Source organism: Tympanuchus pallidicinctus, unplaced genomic scaffold (assembly GCF_026119805.1).
Source record: "Tympanuchus pallidicinctus isolate F22 unplaced genomic scaffold, pur_lepc_1.0 scaffold5, whole genome shotgun sequence".
NCBI lineage: Eukaryota > Metazoa > Chordata > Aves > Galliformes > Phasianidae > Tympanuchus > Tympanuchus pallidicinctus.
Genome location: NW_026294769.1, coordinates 30,624,372 through 30,647,762, shown reverse-complemented (window position 1 = coordinate 30,647,762; position 23,391 = coordinate 30,624,372). Strand labels below are relative to the sequence as shown.

The 23,391-nt window shown below is 43.8% G+C and overlaps 2 long non-coding RNA genes across 2 annotated transcripts in view; one reads left to right on the top strand and one right to left on the bottom strand.

Annotated features, from left to right (window-relative positions):
- The window catches only part of LOC128091278 (uncharacterized), a 38,111-nt gene that overhangs the window by 3,627 nt on the left and 11,093 nt on the right, over positions 1-23,391 (top strand). Inside the window, exon 2 of the long non-coding RNA XR_008211328.1 lies at positions 23,032-23,223. This is a non-coding gene — a long non-coding RNA (uncharacterized LOC128091278). The remainder of the gene's footprint in view (positions 1-23,031; positions 23,224-23,391) is intronic.
- LOC128091277 (uncharacterized) overlaps positions 1,099-23,391 on the bottom strand; it is a 28,966-nt gene continuing 6,673 nt past the window's right edge. The window contains exons 2-3 of the long non-coding RNA XR_008211327.1: positions 5,331-5,415; positions 1,099-4,225 (exon numbers count right to left, since the gene is read on the bottom strand). This is a non-coding gene — a long non-coding RNA (uncharacterized LOC128091277). The remainder of the gene's footprint in view (positions 4,226-5,330; positions 5,416-23,391) is intronic.

Here is a 23,391-nt window from a genome sequence, read left to right as displayed (position 1 = left end):
GGGAGCTGTGCCTACAAGAAAGCTAAAAACATTCTGTACAGAAATACACTGACCGAAGCCAAGTGTTTGTGCTGTAGGAACACAGAGCTGGGTGCATCTGCAGAGGAGATCAGAAAGCAAGTAGTTCAACCTGAGCTGTAAAGGGAGCACAGAGGGATGGGGCAATGGGACCCTCACTCAGCAGAAGGAGGGAGAGCTGCCATGGGTCCATCCCACTCTTTGCACAAAGGCAGTATCCAGCAGCCCTACAGCCTCACGTTGCTAAAAACAGCAGTATATCTCCGCTGTGGTATTCAACGTTACGAGGGTTCCCAGTATCTGTCAGTGAATATCAAAAATAGGCTGTTTAATGGACTAAATTATTTTATCAGCCCTCTTTTTGGAAAGGAGAATCCTGCTGAGTAAAGAAGTCAGTAAAGCCTCACCACTGAGGACCTGGCTGCAATGGGAGTTTTGCTGGAGGAGGGCCCGTAAGAATTGACCTATTTAATTAAAATGTGACAGCATGCATTTTCCTTTACATCACTACACCCCGGTGTCAGACTTAGGGTCACAGATCTGTTACAGCTGAGCAAAGTGTCCCATCTTGGGTCCCCCTTCTTGGTTAAAAAGAAAGCAAAAAGATGCTCTTAGGGAAATGCGTTGATGATTAAAAATAAACATAATGGTCTAAATGAACACTACCGACAGTATTAAAAAGGATGGCTTAATTATGTTGGTTGATGTCAGTTAATCATTTTGGGGCCATCCAGATCTAAACCGGGGTAATTTATTGACTGCAATAAAAACTGGACGTGTGCCATATTATTCAAGAAAAACAATACACTGCAAAAACAATACGGAGAAGAGGTAATTTGTACAGAGTTCATGAGACAATTATATATCATCTAAGCACAAAACTGACTCACTATGCCCTTGGCTCCATTTATTATGAGAGGTTTGAAGGATGTGCTGAACATACTGAGAGTCCAGGAATTTTAACTGAAATCCTGCCTGTACACCCAAGTAGGCACCCAGGGACTGGTGTGACCCAGCACACAGACCAGGGAAGTGTTCCTGGATTCAGGACTCGGGACACTACTTCATTATTCGGTGCTGTTTTGCTGAGGGTTGCCTTGAAACTCCATCAGTAATATCATTGGAAAACTTTGATGAAGAATTCAAGACCAAAACAAACAAACAAACCAACCCAACCATTTGAAGAATTAATGACTGGTTTGCAACCCTGAATGGCAGTCTGAAAGCTGCCTAAATGTTACTTGCTTCTCTGGCACTTCTGCTGGTGCAGAGCTTCTCTGGAGCAATCCAAAGGGGACGCCTGTATGCGAACAGATGCATTCCTTGTTTAAACAGAGCAAATACGCTGCGGTGCCTGAACTATACTGTGGAAGTTGGGCTGTGCCCATCGAAGCCCAGAAATGACCTGGACCAAAACAAAAGCAAGTTGCTGAATTATTCTTCAAATTGCCAAGTCATATCTGCACTGCAACCTTCTGAAGTATTGTTGGATGCTTTTCCTTGAACTTTTCAAGCTATTTAAGGAATGTACAAATATTTTCTTTGTTGATTATGTAAAAAATTTCATTAAATGAAGCTTTTTTTCCCCCTCAATTTGCATGTCTTCTGATGTTTCTTACTCTGTTTATCGTGCATTTTGTGTTTGAATAGATTTCAGTGGGTGATGTCTAGCCACGCTACCACAAACTGTGGAGGAGGTTAATGGTTATAATGAATATTCATTTATAAAACGGGGAAAACCTCAGTGCCTCTTTATTTGTTTCTATTAATAATAATTCTGGCTGGCCTACAATACATTTTAAAACTAAGGCTATGAGAATTGAGGAGCAAATGTTGAGTCTGGGAGACCTGGGTCCTGCCTTTAACCTGTGTAGGGTCTGGATGTTGGAAGTCCTTCCACAGCACGTTGGCTTTGGTGCCCTGCTGTCAAGCAGCCCTCTCTGGCAGCCTGGAGGGTCCCTCCTGCCCAGAGGAGCCGTGCTGGTGCCAGCCCTGCAATCACTGCCTTCCCGTCATGTTAATGGAATTCCACGTGGGACCACACCGGGAGAAAGACCACTGAAGTGGTTACATTTAAAAATATCTCCCTCTCTCTTCCTCCTGCAGGAGGTTTATTTTTAACTTCCACTACTTCAGCGCTCTGGTTTGAGCTGTCCTGCACACAGCTGTTTTGGCACCGCTGAGGAGGTGACAACTGTGGGACAGAGGTGGCAACCGGCATCTGGGGCAGGGGCTGGATGGGACTACGGTGTGATAGTTCATTGTATGGGCTTAAACTTTGCCTTTTCTGGCTCTTCTTATAGCCATGTAGCATCTCTGCTGCAAATCCTTGGTACAGAAGTGCCGCAGCATTGTTGTTTTCTTCTCCCAGCTAAATTTACACAAGAGATTTCCCAGAACCATAGGATCATAGAATATCCCCAGTTGGAAGGGACCCATAAAAATCGTTGAGTCCAACTCCTGTTTGCAGTCACACAAGTTTTATTGTGGAAAAACACAGTGTAGGCAACGCCTCAGCCAAATCATGAAGCCTGTGTCCCTAAAGACATTCGTAGGTGGCTCATTTTCGGTCAGTTACAGGCTTAAATGGACAGGGTTAGTATCAGGCGTTTGGTTGGAGACGGTGCCTTGGCCATGGGGCAGCAGCCTCTCATGCTCCCCAGCTGCAATTCCCTGCAGGTCTCTGATCACAGCCCTACTTATTTTGCTTACATTCAAAGGATGAAGCTGCATATGTGATTCAGGCCTGAGTAAGAACTTCTCCCAGGTCAATTTGGCTGGGATTTAGGGTTCTTCCATCTTTTCTTAAAGCCATGAGTCACTTGCTGAAATCTCTCTGGCCTTCATTCTTATCTCTCCAGCTTCCTGCTGCTCCATGGATCTCAGGTGATGATGGTCCTTCGATTGCTTCTATCCTCTGCCTGTCATTTTTGTCTACCTGTGAATTTTGCAAAAAGCTACAGCCTAGTTCAAATTGTTGTATACAGCTTTGCAAGCACTTGGGTGAACTTGCATAGCCTTTAACATGCGGGAAGTCAGATAAAATCTAATCTTCTCCACATTAGGGTAAAACTGTGTCCCTGTCTGCTCTACAGAAGACAGCATATTGCATGGTATAACCCATCCTACAACTCTGATGATTAAATGCAATCATCCAACTTGTTCATGTGACAGCATCACAACATGACCTCATCCAGCACCCTGAGGTGCAAGAATTGCAGGAAGCTGTGATTCACATGGCTTTGGAGCTCTCCATTAGTGCCTCAGGTATCTCATCTTTCACGTGTAATCTGGATTTTGAGCCTACACCCTCAGTTCATCGGTTGACATGTCTCATTCCAGTCTTGATCTAGACTAGGGACACATGACCTCTGCTTTCACTAGATCAAGACGTCAATATCAATTTTTTTTTATAAGACCTTGCTTGCCTGCACATGCATGTTTCTTTTTTCTGATCCACATGCATTTTTCCAGTTCTCCCTCAGATTTATCTGTTATTGTAATGCAGATAAAAACAAGATAGTGTCATGATGGCTCTAATGGAGCTTTTCCATGGCACTCTACTTTTTCTTAGTGACATAAGAAAAATACCTAATGAAAAGTCAACTTTGAAAATGATCTGGCTCATTAAAGCATGATTTTGTGATGAAATTTTCCCAAGAGGTGGCTCAAGCTTGCTGGATTGGGCTGTATCATGAAGATCTGCAGTCCTTCCTGAGCATCACATGAGGAGGGAACACTCTTGCTGTTTTCAGTGACTTTACCTCCACTGATTATCCGTTATCTTTTCACCTGTGAATCTCATTCATGTATTTTCTGTCCTCATTCCCCAGAGGTGTAGCTTCAAAAAACTCACCCAGAGCATACAGAATCTTCCTCTCCAGCTTCCTCTGGAAATCACAATATGGTATGGAGGCAATTTTTAAAAAATGGTGTATTTTCCTAGCAGCCCTTATACAGCCACCAAATCGGCAGTTCTTTCAGAGGTGATTGGCATTCCTCTCAAAAAACTATTGCCAAAGTCAGCCAAAATTCAAAGGGAAAAGAGAGAAGGGCTAGCAGGTAACTGATCCATTTTGGAGCTGACATGTTGTGACACAAGGCATGCTTTTATATGAAAGGCAAAGAATCAGGTTCCTTCCCAGGTGAGGAGCAATACGATGGCTTAAATGCGGAAGGGTAAACGATGTGTGGCATGCAGATGGTCCTGCACGGAAAGCATACCCAAGAAAAGAACTGATCTCACACAGCTGTAGTGGAAGGTTAAAAGTTGCTGGATGAGTGATACTGAGTTGGTGTTCCTTTTCCTAGCTGTAACTTATTTATAAGAAGAGAAAGAAGGAAAACTCATGGAATAATGAAGACGAATGTGATAAACATACCTGAGCCTGTCTACTTGTTTTAGTGGCTAATTCCCCTGGAGGAATCCTGTGGGGCTTTAAGAAATTCTTAGTGATGAAGATTTATGAAGCCCTTTTAAAAACTTCATTAAAGGGTCAGAGAGATTTAAGTGGCCTTGCAAGCTCTGCACTGAGCCAAGAGATTCACTCAGCAGTAGTTCAGCCAAAACAGTGCAGGGAGAGATGCCGTGCGTGGACTGCCTTGTGCGCTGGGCTAGGGATGGTGCTGCCCATGTCATATAAATGGTCCATGCCCATATAGAGCTGCCACACCTGAGGTGGTCAAAGGAAGCTGTTTAGTAAAAAGAGTTATGAATAGGTGCAGGCTGGTGCACATTTGTAAGCGTGCCAAATCTGCATACGCGGTGTCACTGCTCCAGTGCCTCTCTTTGTTCAGCTTCCCTCCCTTTGGGTAAAACACTCTAAAGTGTTTTTGCAGTTTGGATGAAACATACATTCCTCCTTCTGACAACGTCTGCCTGAATCCCTTCAAACCATGGCACAGAATCTTACCTTCCATCCTGATGCCCCCCAAGCAGTTGTTTAGGAGTGCAATTATTTAGATATAAATAGCAGTGCTCATTAAGCTGGCAATCACTCCCAGCTATGAACATATAAATCAAGTTGGCTTGTTTGTGTTTTTGAGAGAAAGGAGGTGGCAGTGGTAGGTGGGAGGGGAAAGTTCCCGGATAATACTGTTATCACTCCTCGTCTCACCATGAGCAGGGAGCATTTCATCTGTGCCCTGCAGAGCTTTTCCCATCTTCATCCCATCACTGCTGATGTGGCACATCATATCAGGCATGCGAGGGTGGTATGTGGACTTACAAATAGGGTCATCTCCCAGAAAAACTGCACTCTTTTGTAGGTGTTCTGCAGGATGAGCTTTGGTAGGAAACAGACTTTGCTTACCTTGATGGAGAGAGAGATGGAGGCTGTTCTGGCAGAGCTGCAGGTTGAGCCGCCATTCCATTTGCTTGCTGAATATGTTTGGCCCCTAGAAAGGAGTCACAATGGAGCAGATGTTGTGAGCTATTACACAGCCCACTGTAAACCGAAGTAGCAAATCTCCTCTGGAAGATGTGTTTCAGCTTGACTGCCCTCCTGCAGCAGACACCTTCACTAGGAGGCTTGTAGTGCACTGTGTTGTATGTTAGATGAAGGATAACAAGTGTTACACAGCCTTGGTGCCTAAAGATGAAGGAAGGAGGGTAAAAAGAGAAAGATACTAGAGGATGGAGAAATGGAGAAACCTGAGAAAACTGCAGTAAGAGAACCATTGGACAAAGCCATCCAAGACCCACTTCCCCTCATGACCTGTCCCCAGCAGCACCAGCAGCATGCAGAGAAGCCTACTGAAAAAGGGCATATGAAGTGATACCTACACTATATTTGTTTAATCCTATCCCCAGCCTCTTAAATACATTCAACTCGAAATGTCTTCAACAAGTGTGAAAGGGAGCTCCTGAGTTTTAGCAGTGCATTATTGAAAGGAGAATCTCATATAGGAGTCAGTCCTCTCCATTTCAGGAGAGCTTGTTCATACTAGCTGTCATTAAGGAATGCACTTTTTACACTTGTGAAGCAAAGCACCACCTTTGCACTACCTGAAAGCGATAGAGGGAACAGTTTCAAACAGTTGCTCCACAATTGGGTTCCTTGGAGGACTGGCTCTAGCCCAGGGCATCCTCAAATAGGGGTCTAATCTATGATCAATGCTACAGGCAATGCCCAGCCAACCACCTGACACTACGTTAGCATCTGCTGGAAGCACAGTACTGGCTATAGAGTCTCCAAAGCAAGCCATAATAACACTTTCCAAACAGTTATTCCATAACAGTGCAGCCAAGAAAGACCAACTGTGTCCTGGGCTGCATCAAAAGAGGGGTGGCCAGCAGCAAGAGAAAGGGGATTGTCCTCCTTCTATTCTGCCCTTGTAAGACCCCTTCTGGATTACTGTGTTCAGGCCTGAGGCTTCCAACACAGGAAGGATGTGGAGCTATTGGATTGGGTCCAGATGGCTATTGGATTGGGTCAGAGGGCTGGAACACCTCTCCTAAGAAAAAAAAAAAAAAGGTTGAGGGAGTTGTTTAGCTTAGAGAAGAGAAGGCTCCATCAGATCAAATTGCAGCTTTCCAGTATTTGTAGGGAGCTTATGAACAGAAGAAGGACTGACTTTTTACAGTCTATTAGTGATAGGATAAGGGGGAATGGTTTGAAACTAAAAGAGAGGAGATCTAGATTAGATGTAAGGAGAAAATTCTTTACTCAGAGGGTGGTGAGGCGCTGGCACAGCCGCCCATGTAAGCTGTGGTGCCCCATCCCTGGAGGCAAGGCCGAGTTGGATGGAGCCCTGGGCAGCTGAGCTGCTGGGTGGCAGCCCTGCCCATGGCATGGGGTGGGACCATGTGAGATTTAAGGTCCCTTTCAACCCAAACCATTCTGTGGTTCTATGATAAACTGCTCACTATTAATAAACAACATAAGGAAGCTTAGCCACTGCTAACTACATCTTGCAGCCTTCCTTAGAGGAGCAAAGGGCCTTACCTAGTATCTTCATTTGAATACAGTCATTTCTGGAGCACATCTGATTGCTGCATTCCAGACGCTAGCAAGAAAGGATGGAGGCGTCCTCTTGTATGCAGGAACTGGCAGAGATTTGCAAGTGAACCAGTTACTGCTCACAGGAAGGAGAAAGCTCCCTCATGACAGTGAGTCATGAGATCCCAGCATTGACAAGAAGAACTATTAGAGAAGGGCCAATTGCATAATATTGCAAGGAGGAGCAATTAAGTGTCTTTACTGATACAAGCTTTGCATGAGCCCCATGCTACAAATAGCAACTTCATTCAGGCCATTCCAATGACACACCATAGATAGGAAGAGCCAAGATAACGATGTTTCGTGATAGCATTTTGGGAAACACAAGACCAGGAATTCTTCCAGAGTGGAAAACCCTTTTTCCTCACTGAAGACTTTGTTTTGATTTAAAGCCCTGTTGAGTAGGCACCATTGCTACATTTTTAAGATACCTTTTTTATCACTCCCTGGATTGTAGGGCACAGGGAGATTTTGTCAGTAGAACAAAGGCTCTTCTGAGGCATATGCAAGATGAGCGGAACAAATCCGCTCCATGCCTCTCATAAACACATGGTTAGCTGATTTTATCTAGCTGCCTCTACACCAACATCAATGCTCTCCTATTCCCAATTGGGACATAGTGACAGTGGTGTCCCAAAGAGTGGCACACCTGAGGCTCCTGGATGGCTGCTTGGCAGATGCTGCATGTCTCAACCAGGAGAGCAAAACTGTCCTGGGGCTGCTAGTTATTACAGGACTATGTCACTTCCACAGGCTACTGCTGACCTGGGTGGCTCAGGAGAACAGAATCCACAGGTTTTAAGAGCACCCAGAGGGCTAGCAACGGCTCCAGAAAATAAATTTGCAGTGAAGTGTATCTCAGTCCTTCATGTGGAGACATACTCACTGCCTGCCAAAGTAGGAAACATCTGAGGTGGCCCATTTTCCATTGTTTTCTTCTTTTTTTTTTTTCTTCCATTTTCCACATGCAAAACAATGCAGGTTGTCATAAAGTTATTTAGAGGCTTGCACTGGCCTCCAATTAGCACTCCTAAAAGCTTCTGCTTGCTTCAGGTTTCGGAGGGAAACAAAAGAGAAAATGGAGCAGAGCTTTTCCATGAGCCAGCAGGAGCCTGGCCAGCATTTGATTTTTTGTATCTGGTTTCCTCAAATAATTTAGTCACATAAAATTAGCAGCCTCAAAAAGGAAAGTGTAAGTGCGTTCAGCCTGTTTTACCCCCAGAATGTGTTATGTTTCCCAGCAGCTTCTACCAGCAAGGCCTGTACTTCTGTGAAGCACCAAAATACATAATAAAAATCTTCTACTCTTTGGTGAGGTTTTAGAAACAAGCGCAAAGCAATGTTTGTTGCACAAACCCTCTTCTTTGAGGCTTTGGTTGCTCTCAGGATACCTGGGGGCTGCCGCATTCCCTTTCTGAAGAGGGGAAGAACATTGCCCTTTCCTTTCCCTTCCACATGGTAAAAAGCCACAGGCAACCGCAAGGCTGTCACTCTGCACCGCTGCCATCAGATTTCCCTGAGAGCTTTTCCTGTAGGAAAACCACCAGGAAAAGCCACCAGTGCCAGACGTATGGAAAAAAAGGGCTCTGAAATCACTCTCTGCAGAGCACCTCTGCGCTCCTGCATTAGGCTGTCAACTGTGTCTGCCAGGGGACAGTGGAGTCTGAGGGGGAAGCGTTACATTCCTCAAATAAATGATTCATTGAAAGTCACCATCTGGCTCTGGGAACAATTCACTATCAATGTTTCGCCTCAAACTTAGTCATGAAACCAACAGGAGTTTAAAAAGACTCAACAACGAACCCCTTCAGCAATTAAACCCCGCCAATACACAGCATTGAACACTGGAAAGACACTTTATTTCTAGAAATGATGTGAGCTATGGAAAATATAAACTGTGTCTTCCCTGCAGACACAGCCAAAACTAATCAAAATACTGCTAGCAACACAAAGGAAATACCTCTAGCTGTGATAAGGAATATGAATGTAGTTCTTTTACGTCTCTGCTAGCTCATAACAATATGATGGACTGGTGGCACTGTTCTCGGCACTGAGAAGGAGAAAGTGAACTTTCAGTTTTCTTTCCGATGGCTAATTAAAAAGGCCATATCTGGGAGGAAACATTGTGGAAATGAGAGCTATTTGGATGTCCCTTCCCCCGTATACTATCACTCTGCTTTGTCAAGAATGCTTTATTAATGCTAATCTCATCCCTGTGCTTTGACAGAAGTTACAGTTTCCTTCCTTTGCAACGGCTAAGTCTGAATTCTATTATGGGTTTTGTTTTATGGGAGCATTATTATTTTACTAAATTACCTCATCTTCTGGGAACAAACCTAACCTTGAACTACAGAGCTAAATGGCTTTTTAATGATGCAAGTCTGTTTGGAAATTGTACTTTGATGACTCTAAATTTTCTTCCTTCTCCATGTTTAGTTATGTGCAACAAACACTAAAAGTGACTCATTTCTGCAGTCTTTCAGGATTCCCTGTTTTAATACAGAGTTGCTGCATTTATTAGGGTTAAGATGATTAGGAACAAACATTCTTTGCCCAGGGAGGTGGTAGAGTTACCATCCCTGGAGGTGTTCAAGAACTGTGTGAATGTGGCACTGAGGGACATGGTTAGTGGGTATGGAACCCATTTTCAGGAACATGGGAAATCACACCAACATCAGTATTTAAATGCTTAAATTCTAGAATGACTTAAATGATACTCCTAAGTGTGCTCTGTGATGGTGCCTTCTTGTGCTGCCATGACAGTCAATAAGGGAGAATCTGTGGGAAGCAGTGTTAAACTGCCCTGACCCAAATGAGGATGATTGGATCCATGGTTGGCAGCCAGATCAAATTAATGTGTTTTTATAGGATGCCCTATAGCATGGTGGATCTCTCTGATCCTGGAAAAATTAGGTTTTGCCCACAGGGCACAGAGGCACTGTGCAAGGCTACTTGCTGAGATCTGATGTACACTAGAGTAGTCACGGTCTTGTTTCCTGTTTGATTCCCTCCCAAATGCCTGCAAGTCACTGCAAACCCACAAAAAAGATTCCTTGACTCGAGAAAAATGTATGTCTCTGTTTAGGGTGTGTGCAGTTGGGGTACTTCTGAGGCTGCATTGCCAAGAGGTCACCTTTGGGCTAAGCTGAGGGCAGCCTTTTTTGTTTGTGTCTGACTTGAGTGGGAAGAAATTTATCAAAACCAAAAGAAAGATGCTGCTTGTTAATGGGGTAGCTGCACTGCAATGACCTATCTGTTAGGGAGCACTATCAAAGCTAGCAAGCTTCATTTCACATCTGATGCAGAAAATATCTTTATCTTCCTGCAGCAGCAAGGGTGCTGACTTGCTCTCCTTTCCCATCAATTCACCAGACCCAGAAGAACAGGTACAGCCCATCTCATGCTTCTTGGGGACACTCAGCATCTCCCCACCTGCTGCATGTGTGCACACAGGTGTCCCTTGCTTACTGCCTTCAGAATATGATTAAGCATTTCATATTTGGACATTAGGGAACAAGTAGCAATAAGGCTGAGCCCCCTGAAGGCCAATGAGGTATTCTCAACCACTGTCTCTGAAGAATAAAGTCCCTTCTCTGGCCCCAGATGGATGTGTGGCTTGGCATAGTGAGGAAATGAGTTTGCTGAAAGAAGTTGTAATTGGTTGCAATGAATTGTTCTGAGGGATACAGGCAGCCCTTGCTCACGTCAAGCTTACAGTTCTGCCCCACATTGCAGAGGAATTAAAAGCAGGATTGTCGTGAGCATGTCACTTACAGCACAGCTTTCATTCTACATTCTGTACTGTAGGAAACAGTCTTGGTACATCATATGGAAACAGCCCCTAACAACAGTCTCATAACTGGCACTAAGTATTTCATCTGTTGTTAGATATCCAGAATCTGCTAAAACTGTTTTGAAAAGAAGCCAGCAGATCTGGTGTCTTGTTTGTTGCTCCTCAGAAGCTACAGAACCACTTTCTAGGCTTTGCATTGAAGTTATAGAGGAGCCTTTTTCCCCAAGCGCTACCATCAGATTACCCACTCTTCTAACATCACTCACACAAATCACTCCGTGTGATTGTTAGGTTCTGGAGTAGGTCCAAAGAAAGGCAACAGGGCTTGTGAAGGGCTTGGAGAATATGCCCTACGAGGAGAGACTGAAGGAATTGGGGCTGCTTAGTCTGGGGAAGAGAAGGCTGAAGAGAGACCTTGTTGCTCTCTTCCAATATTTGAAAGGTGCTTACAGCAAGAGAGGGGTTGGTCTCTTCTCACTGGTGAGACGTGACAGGACGAGGGGAAATGGCCTTAAGTTGCACCAGGGTAAGTTTAGGTTGAATATCAGGAAAAACTTCAGGAAAATCTCAACCCAATGTGCCAGTGCAGTCCCCATGTCTCTCCACTGAGAGGTTAGAAACGGGTTCTATCATCATACATTTATGATATTCCTTGGAATTTCAGTTGACTGACAAGGTCCTGCTGTGCTACTAAACCTAACCAACTAATCTTTGTGTTGTGTTAAGCCTTGACTAGATTTTTTTTTTCACTGATATTTTTTTCCAAATGGGAATGCAAACAGCTGAAGCACAGTAAGAAAACATGAAAATAGACTTCTAGGAATGTAACCAAAAGGGCTTTATCAGCAGGACAAGTTGCTTATCAAAAACTATTTTAGGAGCATGAGGAAATGAAACTTTGAAGAGAGATTTCCAAAAGGGAAGATTTACTGAGGAGTTGAAGGTTCAAAGCAGGATGACAGAATGGCTACCAGGAAACCTTCTCTGCACCTGTTTCTCCACCAGCTGCCTAAGTGTACTCCCCCTCCTTTCTGCTGGCAGCTGAATGACTGAGGTCTGCATCTTCTTTTGTGCTAATCCACTCCACCGCCTGTCTGGAAATGTTTGTCTGTTCCCATCCTCCTCTCAAGCAGAAACATAAGACACAGATTCTGATTTTAACGTCCAGCTATGCACAAGAGATTTCATATAAATCCAAGTCACACACTCTAAAAACGGTATAAACATGACTCAGTTTTCCTTCTGTACAAGGAAAAAGCGGTACATCTGCTGTAGTGAACTGGATGGTCTTAGTAATCTTTTCCAGCCTAATGATTTTATGACTCCATGATATTACCAAAGGGAACTTCAGACTCCTTAGCCTGGGAGCTGCTTCCTTCAGATGTTACGCACGGCATTTAATGGAAAGGGATCCACCTCAGTTTGAGATTACGGTGCCTGAAGCACGTGTACTGTAGCTGTCACTACTCAGGCCCATCAGTGCAAACACACTCTGAATCAAGGCCTTTTCACGCACAGGGATGAAGCATAGTCTTTCCCAGTACCAGTGTTTTGCACACAAGTACTTTGTGCAGGTCCCCTCCAGGCTGTGTGTCTAAACTGCTGGTTCCACAAGCAGAAGTCTTGCACGCCACCTATGTGCTCCTCCTCTAGAGAAGTGCCCTGAAACTCTTATTTGCTGCCTCAGACCCCAAGATTCCAGGATATAGTATTTTTGTACCTGTGCTACCACAAGGCAGAAGAAAGGGGTGGCTTTACTCAAGTCAACAGTGCATCATACCCTGTTCTGGTTTTACACATGATTTTGGAAGATGATAAAGCTAGCAGCTTCAGCATATAAGTACCAAAGCATCAACAAGTGATGTTATATTTATATTATGAGGACTGAAAGCTCCTCCCTCTTCAGCCATAACTTCATCTCATACCTCATACCAAATTAAATCATCAGCTTGCATCAGCCCTAATACAAGCTGCATCACCTGCTTCTTTGTGCTTCCGTGAAGGAGAGCAGCCTCAGGTGCTCTTCTCACACCTCCTTTACCCCTCTCAGGTGTGGTTCTAATAACATTTCAGCTGTCAGTGCTAACAATTATGAGCAATTATGTTAAAAGCATTCCCTTATACCCCAGTCTGGGGAGGAAATATTGTTTCTGTCTGATGTCTACCCAAATGGTTTCCATAAAAGTTGAGAAGAAGCTCAGAGCTCATCCCCCAGTCCATGTCTGAGCCAACGCTCCACTGTGTGTAGAATAACTTGACACGGCCACGCAGTGTCTGCCATGTTTCCATGACTGGCAGTGCACAGGGGATATTAATAGCCACTCTGGCAAAGAATAGACTAGGACACATTACCTGGCTTCTTGCTTTTGCTTAAATGTTGCAATTGTTAGTTCTAACTGACATGAACACATTTGATAAGGTCCCAGGTAGTAGCAGAGAAGGTGAGGTCAGGGAAATGTGAGGAAACTTCTCTTTGTGGCCTGGACCCACAAAAGAGGAGGAGGAAGCAGCTGAAGCTTTTATTTGGCTGATTTCAAGCTGTATTTGCAGCTCTGAGCTCAGCCTGGATGGGGAGTAATTCAGCAATCAAATAAAAAGTGTGAAATGAATGGTCCCACATCCACACATGAACTAGAAGGCCAGGACCAAAGCTGAGGAAACTCCCTTCAGAAAAGACCTGTCTTCTTATTTGTATCCCTAAATGATGGATGTCAAATAAAGAATGGCCCATTGAACATGTAGCTGAAGAACCTGCATCCAATTTCTAAGCTTCTCCCCCACCCTGACAACAGGTGATCAGTTTTTGTATGTCTTATATCTCAAGTTTGCAACCTCTTTGAGGAAAACAATTCTCATTTTAACATCCATGGCTGAAATGTATTTATCAGTTTGTGAATAGCGTTGAGGATGGAGCTACCTTCATGGCAGTAAAATCCATCTTACAGCATTTATCTTGTGCTTTTAAATATTTACCCCTCTCTTTGCTCACAGGCCTTTGCCTGGTTGTTGGCTGATGCTGGGGTGTCACAGGTGAGAATGGCAGCTGATCCCGGAATAATGGCAAGACACAGGCTATGCACTTGGAAACTTCAGTCAGATTTCCTTGTTTCTGGTGTATGAATTCTACAAGTGTTCACAGCAAACAATAGGACTTTTGCCCCAGACTTTGTTGTGGTTATCTCCGGAGCTCTTGGAGGAGGTATCCTAGGTCCTAGGCGTTTGGCTTAGAGCAAGAGATACAGGGAATACATTACATTGAAATTAGTTCCTGTTGACAGATCGATAGATAGATAGATAGATAGATAGATAGATAGATAGATAGATGGATATAATGTAAATATCTATCTATAATATATTAAGAGATATAGACACACATACATTTTTAAAACATGCATATTACGTATGAAGATATTTGTAGATGGATGTTTACTGCCACAGTACAGCTCTCTAAGAAGCTCCTATTGCAACCACAGTCACAAATGGGCATCACACAGACTCCTTAAATGTTGAGATCATCACAAGCTCTCTGCCTGTTTCCGATTGCACATCCAAAGGCAGGTAATATTAACACAGACAGCAAGAATTCAAACTCTGTGCAAAACTCCTCAGAGAATGGAGTGAAGCTTTGAAGCTTTCACCCAACGATCTTTGATCCCTTTCGAAAAGGCTGTCTTTTCACCCCTTCTTTACACCTCTCTCAGAAAACTGCTGAGCCTACACAAGCCTGTCATGTCCTGTGGCACTGAGGCATCATGCTGCAGTCACCCAGTGACAGGCTGGAAGAGCCGGTAGGTGTTCAGGGCAGAGAGGAAGCACAATACCTTTGCACACTGGAGCAATTTACAATGACTTTTGTTGCTGATGGCGCATGTTAGGTTCTGCTTGTTAAATCTTGTTAAACAGGAAACAGGTTTTGAGGCGAGAGGGTCCCTTAGAGTTCAACCTCCTGCTTTCAAATGTTCTTACAAGATGCACAATTGGCACCGACTTACAGGAAATATTTAATTGGAGTCGGAAGACACTGGCTCCACTGACCTTGTATTACATTTCTCTGTGTGCTGCTTTCACAATGATTTTCACCTATAGCTTAAATCAGTGATTTATTTATACTGGCCAATGGTGAGTTGAGCGGAGCTGAGGGGATGAGTGGACCACAGAGACACAGGGAGAGAAGGAGGAGCAAGCAGCAAGGAGCAGTCTTATGAAGCAGAAGGGGCTGCTGTGGGCTGGAGAGTGACATATTTATGAGTCCAGTATCGGTTGCCTGCACTGATAAGCCACGGTCATTAAAGGAAGGAAAAGTCACCTTTGTGTATATAAAATATACAAGATTCATAGTCTGAAAAGACTCGACAGGAAAACATTAGGTAAATAAAGGATATCCCATAAAGCATAATGTGAAAATTAAATTACCTCATAGGGGAGGAAGGCTGCATGTCCCAGCAGTGAAAGTGAGGAAAAAGTTAATTCCTCTATTCCATCCCAAAGCTGATTTGTCTTTGGAGTTTTGAGTGGATCTAGACGTATTGTTACTCATGTCTATTTAAAAAAATGTATTAAAGTTCATTATATTCAATTGGAAACATTGCAGTTTCCCATAATTTCTCACTGTGTACTCACAAGGTGGTACAAAGCATCCCATATTTATCTGCTCATGGTGGCCAAGTGAGACCTTTTTTGTTGTTGTTTTGTGTCGTTTTTTTGGTACGGTGACACAAGTGGTCTGATCCTGGTAGGAGCTGCCTGTGGCAGGCAGTGCCTGTGGAAGTCATGCACACCCCTTAATGTTTGTTGAGGAGGAGCTGATTCAATGTGAATCAAGCCAATCTCAGTTTTCATTGCAGACTTTGATCCTGGAGACATAGTCCACACAGCGGTTAGGTAGAACCAAGCAGCAGCTTGTAGCCATTACTAAAATTACTTTTCCAGCAGAATCTATTGGTCAGCAACTATTTAAAAATGTGTTTGTTGAGTACTCCTTCTGAATAGTGGGGAAGTTGCTCCCTCGTCATATTGTGGGTTTTCAGAAGGACAGCTTCAAGCAATGAGCAATGGCCAGGGCCTCTGTTCCTAGGAAAATGTGCCGCACTGACTGATCCATCTGAAAAATGTTTTGCTTCCATAGTGCTTCACAGAAGTAAATCAAGCTTCCCAAGCAGGGATCCAGGCAAGAAAGAGGCACTTATTCCACATAGCCTGCATCTGTCTTTGGAGTTTGCATCAACATGTCTTCCCACCCTCTTCTTCTTTACAAGTCCAGGTCATACTGCTGCCAGATCTCTGCCTGTGAGGCCCTTTGCTTCTCAGGAGCTGTCAGTTTCCTCTGAGCAGGTACGTCTCCAAAGTATCTTCATCCTTTCAGACCTCTGCATCAAGCAAAAGTACTGAGGGTACATAGTTATCTGTGCAGACCAGTAGCCTAATGGCATTGCTTTTGCATGTTAATAGAACCAGTAATGGATCACCATCAACAGCTCCTCTCTCATTTTTGAAACCCCGAATTTATGGACTCATGACGTTAAACAAAGAAGTTTCTTTTCCAAGTCAAAACAAACTCAGTATCTGGCTCTCTGTTCCTGGCAATCAACGTTGCTTCAGTGACCTTCATTGACCTGGCTTCCACCAAACAATGTCCTCACTCACGCTAGCTTCTCCTTTCAAGAGCATGGGAGGAGGTTATTTTAATTACACTTCTTCAAATTGAAAGGTGCCACTGAGCAAGGCAACTAGTATCACAGCCAGGATTACGCCTAGGAATCTATGACTAATAAAATACTAAAAGATTATTTTGTCACCTCTGGAAATGCAGTTTAGTCCAACCCTGTCACCTTTATACACAACCCCCAGGAACATTTCTTTATCCACAAGGAGTTTGCATTCAAATCTCTACGTGTACCCCTCCATTAGATAAATAAGGTTAGACCCAGAAGTGAGAAATAGGAGACCAGCCTTCTGGCCAAAGCAGATTCATTTCATTTGATTTGGATATTTTTTAAATTCCCACTTTTGCCCTTTGCTGTTGTCTCAGATCCCTCTCTAATAAATAACCAGTCCACATCACTAAACTGCCGCACATAACTCAGAGCAATTTGTTACTGTTGGCAATGTCTGTGCAGCGGGGGCCCAGGAACAGGCCAGCATGGAAGCAGCACTACCTCCCACTCTTCAGGAGCATGATTTCTGCCTGATTACAGAAGGGGTCATTGGTAGGACAATGCAGAAAAAGCCATATACAACTGCCTGTATGCAAGCTGTATTCACTGCATGGTCCTTGCGCGAGCAATTTCAGTTTCACCCAGGAGTATCAGTCAGGAGAAGTCATCGCTGTGATGTCAACACCACATATGTGGCAGGATATTAAAAAAATTAACACATATTCATCGTCACCACAATAAGATGAAGTTACCTGAGTGCTTTACATAGCTCTGGGGCCCAAAGGGTAGTTTAAAATACAGAAATTCCTCTAGAAACGATGATATAATAAATCTGCTAGGCCTAAGGTCATTCAAAAAATAAGAAAATGAACATAGCCTTCAAATATTTGGTAAGGATGTATCATTATGTGGTCAGGTACTGGAATGGGCTGCCCAGGGAAATGGTTGAGTCACCAACCCTGGAAGGGTTGAAGAAACATTAGATCTGGTACTAAGGGACATGGTTTAGTGGGGAAATACTGTAGGTAGATGGTTGGACTACATGATATTGGAGGTCTTTTCCAACCTTAGCAATCCTATGATTTTACGATTAAGAAACAAGTATAGCTTTAAAAAGAAATGGGAAAGGATTTTGCATGCTTCTTCCTTTGTAATTCCTTCTTGTAGTCCTTCATAAACACCAAGCAATGCAAAAAGAGCAGCAGTCCACACCTTCCTATGGTGTGGTTATTCTGTGGGTGCTCACAAGAAAATAACTAGCTGTGAGTCTGACTGCAGAGTAAGAGAGATCTTCAGGGTCCTACCTGGAAGGGAGATCTCACCAGTCCTCTGCCTGCAACAAGGCACCAGGGTTAGATAAGAGTGTGTAGCTCTGCGCTTCTCAGAAAGCTCATGAGGGTAGAGAACGGAGGAATGGCAGCTCCTGCTGTCTGGGGAAAAAAATCATCCAGATACATGCCAGAGGCTCCAATTCAAGGAGTTTTTCTCAGCTTCCCTTCATCTACACACTTACGAGAATAATAGTCTCTACTACACCTTTCTCCTTATAGCCACCTTCCTTGAGAGTCCTGGCCCAATCTGGCACCTTTTGGACGGAAAGATATGAAGTGAGAAAGCAGAGGAAATTTGATTTTGATATACACTCCTGTCTCTCTTTGACAATTAGCTCATCTTTGTGGATGTTTGTATCTGAACCTGGAAACCTTGGGGCTCAATGGAAGAGCATCAAGTGGAAAAATAAGTCAGCAGAGCAACCGGAGGGTAACTGTGGTTTACCCAGGATGTAACATCTGGGCACAGCAGCACCATGTGCCAGTGCTTTCCAGTTTCAAAGTCAAAGTTGTTTCTGTGGGAAATTTGGGGGGAGTTTGTTATTTGCTGTTGTTTATGTGGTTTTTTGTTTTGCTTTTTAACAAAGCAACTTTTGAAAGAGTACACTTTCCAATAAGGCATTGTTTAAGTTAATAATAGAAGAGGAAAACTGGGAATGTGGGGGAAGGCAAGGGAGAAGCAAAGTGAAAATAAAACCTCCTCAGTTGCTCCAGAAGGAAAACACTGGGTCTATAGTGTGTGATGGGTAAAATACTGTGTGTGATGGGTTACAAAAGGGATGTCTTCCTGGAATTTTCCAGGTACACTTCATGGAAGACTATTTATTCTGGGAAAATGCAAGCAAACAAAGGAACAACACTTTGTTTGTTCTTAAAATGTTATTTTTCCATTTAAGCCCAGGCAAGAGCCAAGTAAGGCAGAATGCCAAAATCCCATGCTGTCTTGTGCAAAGCAGAAAGATCTGCTGCAGGTTTGGATGTGATCACAGTCACACTACTGACCAAAACAAAAGCCACAATGACCATTTTCCCAAGAGAGTTCTGGGAGTCTTGTACAAAAGACCCAGATTGCCCAGAACTCTCCTGCTCTTTAGCAGAAATGGATTGTCCACTTCTGAGGAGACATGGACAAAGATGAGAATGATGGGGGAAAATGAGGTGATTTCACCTGCTGTGCTCCACATGCTACAGAAAGCAGCTAAAAGAAGGTGAGGGAACAAGAAAAAAGGCTGGGGCACAGAGAAGCCCAGTGATGATGGGTGCAACATTCATTGATCATCTGCTGGAGAGAAAACGAAAAAAGAGTCTGCTATCTTCAGCATTAAGCAGGAAGACAAAGTTATAGCAGAAGAGGCGAGCAGAAGATTGTCTTTACCCATCCTTTCTAAGATTTTCCTTGGTCAGTGACTGATTATAGTTAAGTGGATGCCTCAAGTAATATGTAAAGTTCAGACAACACTTCTTGTTAGCAACTGTTTGAAGACAACAAGAAGCTTCTCATGAAAGGTTGACATGAAAACAGAATTGTCATTTTTACATGCATTGTTCATGTTAGTGGCCTCTTATCATGCAAAAGAACAAAATGTTGAGCCTGGAATGAGAACAAACTTCACAAGATGTCAGCCTTCATTTTGGATATTTCACAAAAGGCTGGATACCTAATAAGACCATATGAAGAAAGGATTATGTGGGGTATCTCTCTGCACAGTCCCACAAAATAAAGGAGCTACTCATACATGGAGGCTCAGACACAACTACTTGTCTCACCGGATCAAGACCAAATCTCTTGTGTCTCCAAAGCTCACCACCAATCCTCATGGGATTTTCAGTATTTCCTGTTTCAAGGCAGGCTACAAATTTTGTCTGATCATTTGACAGTGCTACACCTTGCAAGCCAGTCCTGCCCAGACCCAGAAATGAAACCATTCCTTAAAATGGAAAATCGTTCATATAAACTACCTGTGCACGTTCAAACTTCAAGTTTCCATATGAGGCTGGTTCAGGTTGGGCTTGTAGATTAACTCTGCTTACTCACTTATTTTGAAGTTATATTCCTTTGACTCTTGCTTACATGCTTTCTGACATGCTTATCCTTCACTGCCCTTTCCCAGCATTTCCAGACCTGCAAAATCTGCACCTTTTACTGTATGCATATCTGCAGGGGAAAAAAAAAAAAATGAGCCCCTCCTCCTGCCTCCCCCTTCTCCCTGTGTAAGTAACATCCATCACTGTATCAGCACCTGCCTGAGCAGTGCTAGGAAAGGGTCAAGGTATTATTTCCTACTCTTGACAGGTGTTATAACAACACCGAACTACCCCACTTAACAAAAGTTTCCATTCCACAGGCTGCTGTGCGTACTTTTCTTTCTGCTATTCCATCCTCCCTGGAGGCTCTCAGCTCTTCTAGAGTCCAGACAAAAAAGCCAGTCATACTTCCACAAATGTAAAAGCAAAAGGCAGACTTTCCATTTGTTTCATGATGTGGAGGTGAGCCGGCAAGCACGATTCTCCCACCACAGCCAAGGCTGGCATTGCCCCTCCTGGGCCAGGCTCTGCTTGAGAGACATTGCTGAGCAGCCTCCCATCATATTTGGGCTGAACCAGGACAAACAGAGGAGCAGAGGCACATATTAGATGTACAGATGCACAAGTGCTCAGGACCACTCCTTAGAGATGCACTGGGTCCATCTCTCTGCATTCTTCACTCTTTTCTCCTGCTCCCCACAGCACAGCCGCACCTGCCATACATTCATAATCCCACGGCACTCCCTTTCCAGCAGAGCGAGAGCAGTTTAAGGAACAAAGAATCTGTTAAAGCCATGAGCTGTGTGAGAAATGTGAAGTATTTGGAGGCTGGATTCTCAACTTCGTAAATGTGATGCATCTAGGTAAGCCAGGTTTCTTTTTTGGGGAAATAGAATCATAGAATCATAGATCTGTTTGAGTTGGAAGGAATCTCTAAAGGCCATCTAGTCCAACTCCCCTGCAATGAACAGGGATACCTACATCTCAGTTAGGTGCTCAGAGCCCCATCCATCCTGACCTTGGGTGTCTTCAGGGATGGGGTATCTCTGTAGGGTGACTTGTTTAATCCTAATGTAAGCGTCCAGTCTAAAATAGAGTTAAATTTCTTCCTGCCTTTCAATCTGTCTAGCCGTTGCTGACCCTGGGCAATTAGCTTTTAGATGTGGTTTAACATCTCTTGTCTTTTACAAGACACTTTCCCCTTTTGTGTGAAATTCAAGGAAACAATGCAGCAGATGGTTCACCTGAGGAAGAGGAGAGCTCCTTGGAGAGGCTGCTTTTTGGCACCCCAGTCCATCCCATGTATACCCTTTCCTCACACATATTCCATCTTCAGGCAAATCAGGGACTTACTGCTGAGCCCACCAATGCCCAGGACATGAGCATTACACCTGCTCCTCTCTGAGTCACCCCAAGAAATGCTGGGAAATTTGCGTTCACATGTAAGAGAGAGAGCACAAGAGCAGGAAGTCTACAGAGGAGAGGAGAAACTTCTTAAAATAAAACAATTAATGTTAGTGTTCTCCATTTTGCATGCTTTTTGGTTTTTGGGTTTTTTCCCACTAGGAAAGACTGTGCTTAACGAGAAACCACACCTTCTTGCATCCCATTGCTGACAACCATTGAGGAAATGCAGCAGTCTCCCAGACTCAAAAGCTGCTGAGTATTTCAGGACTAACAGGACATGTTCAGAGCTAGTTCAGTGACATTTCTGGCACTCTGAAACTAGCTTGGAGAAGTCTCTCGGGAGACCTTGTTGCAGACTTACATTACTTGAAAGGAGCTTACAAGCAAGAGGGGAAACAACTTTTTCAGTCTATTAGTGATAGGAAAAGTGGGAATGGATTTAAACTAAAAGAGAGGAAATCCAAAAGAGATGTGAGGAAGAAATTCTTTACTCAGAGAGTGGTGAGATGCTGGCACAGCCGCCCATGTAAGCTGTGGTGCCCCATCCCTGGAGGTGCTCAAGGCCAGGTTGGATGGAGCCCTGGGCAGCTGAGCTGCTGGGTGGCAGCCCTGCCCACGGCACGGGGTGGGACTGGGTGGGATTTAAGGTCCCTTCCAACCCAAACCATTCTATGACTCTCTGAAACCAGCACAGCACCAAGCATCGGTTATTTCCACTTTTCCACTTGGACTCCTGCAAGCTGAGAGGTGGAATAAGGGACATGACAGCAGATACTGGACACCAGGAGAACTCCCCAAGCAGAGAAATTTCTTTATCTGATTCATTCCTTAATTGTGATTAATTGTTTATCTTAGTTTGGTCATAAATCATAAAGCAAGCTGAGGGATGGCTCCAGCAGAGACACAGCTTCTGAGCTGACATGCTGCTGGTGCTGAACCTCCTGGTTCTCTGGCAGAGTGCTCTCAGTAAAACCCAGAAAAAGAAACTGCAAAAACAAACAAGAGGAATAAAATAATACCCAACACAGAGGATAAAGAAAAGGCTAAAGTCAGCATTTTATCTGATAGTCCATCTTCAGGAAATGCCTGTGAAAACAGCACTGGAAAGCAAAAGTTGATCTGGCTAGAGATATTCCTTAAAACAAAATAATAAGAAAAAAAGTGCAATACCCTGGTGCTTTTTTTAAATAAAATAAAATTGTTCTCACCAGAAGAAAAGCATTCTACCTATGAAAAGTAGAGTGCCTGATTGAATGTAAAGTGTTAGAAAATACAATGCTGCCTGCAGAAGGATTCCTATACTTGTAAGAGCAAAAGGAAATAGTTCTGCACTAAAAATGAGAGAATGGAAAGTAATAGACAAACACAGAAGAGGCCAGTGCAGTGATGAAGTGTTTACCTAGCTAGGCTCTCCCTGAATCTCTGAGTGCCATCATCACTGTTTTCCTCATTCTCAGGATTTTTCATGTTCTTTTCTTTTTATTTTTTTTACTGACACCCAACCGTACCCATGAAAATCTCTATGTCTTGCTGCATGCCTTCCCTGCATGTGTTCTGCAGGAGGAGGAATGAGATGGAGAGCTGACAGCTATCACACTCCCATTAAGACAAGAAACATAGCAGCAAAGATATTTTTACTGTTCTAACACCCTGCCATATGACCCCAGTTAGGAAAGGTATTGTAACTATTGCTCCTAAAAGCAAGCTCCCCTTCTCCTCACGTCCACCCTTATTCAAAGCACACATATCTGTCACTACATTGGTAGAATTAATCTCACCTGTGGCAACGTCTTCTCCTAGAGACAGAACTGGAGTGCAGTGCACTGAAGCCCCACTATCTGCAAGGAATGCAGAAACCTGAAAAGAACATGCAGCATGCAAGAGCCTGGCAGAAGAGCTGTCCTGAATTGTGGTGGTAGTAACCCCACTGTCACCACCTGAAGTACTGTAGGAGCATCTCTACTTGTAGGTAATCTTCCCACACTGGCACACAGGTGAGCACTCATCCACTTCAGGCTGTGCTTGATTTCTTTAAAGCTATCAGGATGCAAGAGTTCAGGTGCATGAAGGACAATACCAGGGACAGGATCAGAAGTGGCCGAATGAGTTTTGGGGCAGCAGTAAGATCAGTAGGATCCCTGTAGAGGATCTGAGGTCTGAGG